Source organism: Arabidopsis lyrata (genome assembly GCF_000004255.2).
Source record: "Arabidopsis lyrata subsp. lyrata unplaced genomic scaffold ARALYscaffold_2, whole genome shotgun sequence".
Taxonomy (NCBI): domain Eukaryota; kingdom Viridiplantae; phylum Streptophyta; class Magnoliopsida; order Brassicales; family Brassicaceae; genus Arabidopsis; species Arabidopsis lyrata.
Window position 1 is genome coordinate 14,373,521 of NW_003302554.1, and position 4,054 is coordinate 14,377,574.

Sequence of the window (4,054 nt, forward strand, 5' to 3'; positions counted from 1 at the left end):
GTGTCTCGGTCTATTTATTTAGCTTAGTACAATAGAAATGAAAACTAACACTCCCAGCCTCCCAACATTATTATTTGGCATAACTAAAGATTTGCTTCAATTGTACACGGTTTAGTAGTTTAATTCTTCGAATGCAATTGAATCATAAGTCAAAATATAGATGATAAAAACTTTGGAAAGGGACGTTTCACATACACGCATAAAAAACTTACATGCCACTTCTCTTAAATATCTTTAATTTTTATCAGGTTACTCGTTGGAGATTGGTAGGGTTTAAAATTTAATACAATGATGTAATGTTATTATTATTAATCATACTATTAAAAGTGTTATTGTTGGTTATAAGCCTTGTTTGAAAAATCGCTAGGCGCTAGTCGGGCGTTCGGCATGGGCCTAGCGATTAATCGGAAAATCGGATTAAAATCGGGGATTAATCGGGGATTAGTTTTAGGGTTATTTTAATATTTTTAAAATATATTAATTCAATATTGTTTTCAAAATTACAGTAAAAACAAATTTTTATGATTTTTATTAAAATTTGAACACAAGTTATGTAAAACATCACAAACTCCCAATTCAAATGATTGAATAACAAAAATAAAATGTTTTTTTTATACTTGCAATCTAAAAAATAATCGGGGTATGTAAGATTAGGCGGAAAATAATCGGATTAGGCGGAAAATAATCGGATTAGGCGGAGAATAATTGGGTTACTGATTTTTTAGGGGATTAGTCATTAATCGAGGGGGAGAGGGTGGGCCTAGCGATTAAGCGGGGAGTAATCGGAACTAGGCGGGGATTTTTAGAACGGGGGTTATAAGTACTTCACAAAGTTAGCCAAACAGTAAAAGAACAATAAACCAAAGTAGAGAATAGAGATTGATCGCAACTAAAAACAACGTAGCAATTGCAAATCCGAATCTTTAGCCGCACTCTGTTTTCTGCTATACCGATCATTTTATGTTCTCCAAAACCTTGTTTAAAAGAAACTCTTATGTTGCCCAAAAAAAAAAAAAAAAGAAACTCTTATGACCACCCGGTTTGTTTTTGAGGCTGAGGTCGTGAGTCATGGTCTTGATGGTGCGAATTTAGATGGTTCGTTCTGGGAACATTAAGAGAAAGCAATTGTAGAGTATGAGGAAGAATTATAGTTCTTGCAATATAGTTTTTTTTTTTTGGTAAACAAAATTGTTTGGTAAGATGAGTCTTGCATTATAGTTCTTGCAACCGATCGGGAAGTCGAAGTTCTAACTACAAGTAGACTAGTTGATGAACACTTGAGAGATTTTTTTTTTTGCTAAGAATGTAAATATTCATTAAAATGAAATGTTTAGGTTTACAATCATCGATTTTAAACCTAAAAAATTTGGTCCCATGGCAAAAAAAAAAGATAAAAACATGGAAGCAAAAACAATCAGTCCATCGACTCAACGTAAGCCTTGAAGCAAACGGTGTCAGATGAAGTGATACACGATTCTGAAGTTCCTCCGAAATGAGCTACAGAAGACGAAAGACGGTAATGAAATATTGAAAAGATTGCAAAAACGAAAGCCAAAGTAGTGGAAGCCTTTCACTGGAAGCCCAAGGACTGAGCTGTCAACGGCGAAACCATGAGCGATCTCAGGATGGAGCCACACGAACCAATGTACACGTTTAGCACTAGCTCCCTCTACCAAGTACAACCTCGTAGTCGGCTAGCACAGAGCGAAAATATTACAATACGAAACAGCACCAAACGACCCAATGATCTTACTAGCTCCTCCATAACCTAGGGAAAACGAGACGACAAACTAAACGCAATCCAAACCAAGAGCTTAAGTCACGTAGACAACATATAAGGATCCCAAAAAAATCCTTGAAAAGACAAAGAAAACGATACGAGAATCGACCGGAGACAATTGCAATTGGAGATGAAAGCAAGACCACCACCGGCAGCCACTACTTCCCCAAGCAACTCCGCTAAAGCTGCTACAAAAGAGCAACAGACTTTGACGACAACTAAAGCCTTACACCACCGAGAACGCAATTACCTCGCAAAGCATTAAAAGCCGAAGAAGATCAGCCACACAATGACCCCAGACTAGTCCTCAAGTCCTCGCTGCCATTGGGTGACATCATGACGACCTCAGATTTGATGCCTCGCCAAACCACCGTACCGCGCCTCGAGAAAGAGAAGGCCAATTCTAGATCCGTCGACAAAGAACCAGACCAAGCCCTTTCCATGGCGAGGAAGAAGAAATCGAGCCAATCACCACATGCTGCTTCACCAAACTCCCCAAACCGAGATTTCTGGTGAGAAGCGGACACCAACCCAAAACCAAAGAGGCGAGAATCTGAAATCAGATGACACGGAACCATCCAAAATACAAATTCGCCGGAGCTAACCACCGTGAAGGAAGTCCGGAGCCCCTCCGCTGTCTCCACAAAGCCACAACCACAAACCAAACTCTCAGATCTAACACGCACAGAGGGACGACCACTAAAAGCAACCATCTGAAAGCCATCGAAACGAGGTCTCCTCGAGCCACAATTCGAAGCAACAACAAGCCGCGGCGTCTATCCTAGCCACTACGCGAAGCCTGAGCTTTGATTTACCACCACCTGGAGGACGAGAAGGTAAGGATACGGCGAGCCATCACCCACCACGAACGGAAACAACGGACAGAGGAGAAAGACCAGAAGAAAAAACAAAAGGCAAAGCCCTCTCCGACGCCGGAAAAGCACGCCGGAGAGGCAGAGGAAAGCAGATATAGGGTTTGGCAGTTGACTGGGTTTGAGAGAGAAGTCGCCCGCGCGTGGAACTCACTGACTCGACTTCTGGTTAACTTGAGAGATTCCTTAACCAGAAGTCTCTCTTGCCAGCAATCGGGTATCTTATAGCTTTCTTTTAGCAAACGTTTTGTGTTACGAGTCAAATGCATTTTCGTTCTTCTCTAATGATATTATTATGTGTATGAGACAAAAACACAGATGTGATATTTTGTAGAAAGCAGAGTTTGTTACCAACGTTGTGACTTTAGTTTAACTTGTTGAGTTGTAAAACGCTTACATTTTTAGTTTACTTTAATTTATTTCCATGCTTACATCTAAAAACAAAAATAGAAAATTTAGTTCCACAAATACGTTAAAAACTTACTAAAATTATTGGCCAATTAGCATAGAGATTATTGGATACCAAGTATGACATTGACAGATTTTCCTACATCATACACGTTTTAGTAAAAAAAATTTGTAAAAGGATCCCACTTTAATTATTTGTAATTGCATGAACAAAAAAAATCATTTTAGTTATAGAAACACGTTTTTAGTTTTATCACAGGGATGACTTAAAAACTTTTCTTTCATCGTATACATCTCAGTCGTCAATCCAAAAAATCATTTTAGGTATAGAAACACGTTTTACTTTTTTAAAGGTTTTCAGTTTTCATTTGGATTCATTGAACATAATTTTGTAGACAGGGAGGTTTCACGTATACGGATTAAAACTTAACTGCACATTCTAATTTTTTTTTTTTTTTTTTATCAAGTTACTCGTTGAGGATTGTTTGGTTTATGTTAGGATTTAAAATTGAATAAAAGAATGGACTGTTATCATATTATTATTAAATATACTATTTAGATTGTCATTATAGGTTTAAGTACGTACTTCTCGAGATTACCAAGTTCAGTATTGAGATATAAGTATTATTGTATAGAATTAAGTTTCCTTTTGCTTAATTCTACTTACTATATATATGAGTTGTAAGATTACATTTTGGTTTAATGAGAAATCTACTTTACAATAGTAAAGTGTTAATATGGTATCAGAGCAAAGAAAGCTCATTTTCTCATTCACTTTCTCGGGAAAGTTGTAACAACCAAATTTTCCAGGAAAATTCATCATCCATCATCTTCTTCGATTCTTTCTTCATCCATCTTCAGATCTTCTTTATCAATATCGATTTCGTTAATCGATATCTTCATTCATCATCATTTCTCAGCTCAAATTGCTGATTTTCTCATCAATTCGATACGCAACATCAATCTATCGATCTTTCTTCTTTCTCATCTTCTT

At 37.2% G+C, this 4,054-nt stretch overlaps 1 long non-coding RNA gene across 1 annotated transcript; it reads right to left on the minus strand.

The window, feature by feature from the left end:
• Positions 1-1,285: 1,285 nt before the first annotated feature.
• On the minus strand, positions 1,286-2,896 carry LOC110231136. Its single transcript, XR_002334237.1, has 2 exons — positions 2,031-2,896; positions 1,286-1,768 (listed from the first exon to the last, which is right to left on the minus strand). It is a non-coding gene; the product is annotated as an uncharacterized LOC110231136 (long non-coding RNA).
• Between the last annotated feature and the right edge of the window lie 1,158 nt (positions 2,897-4,054).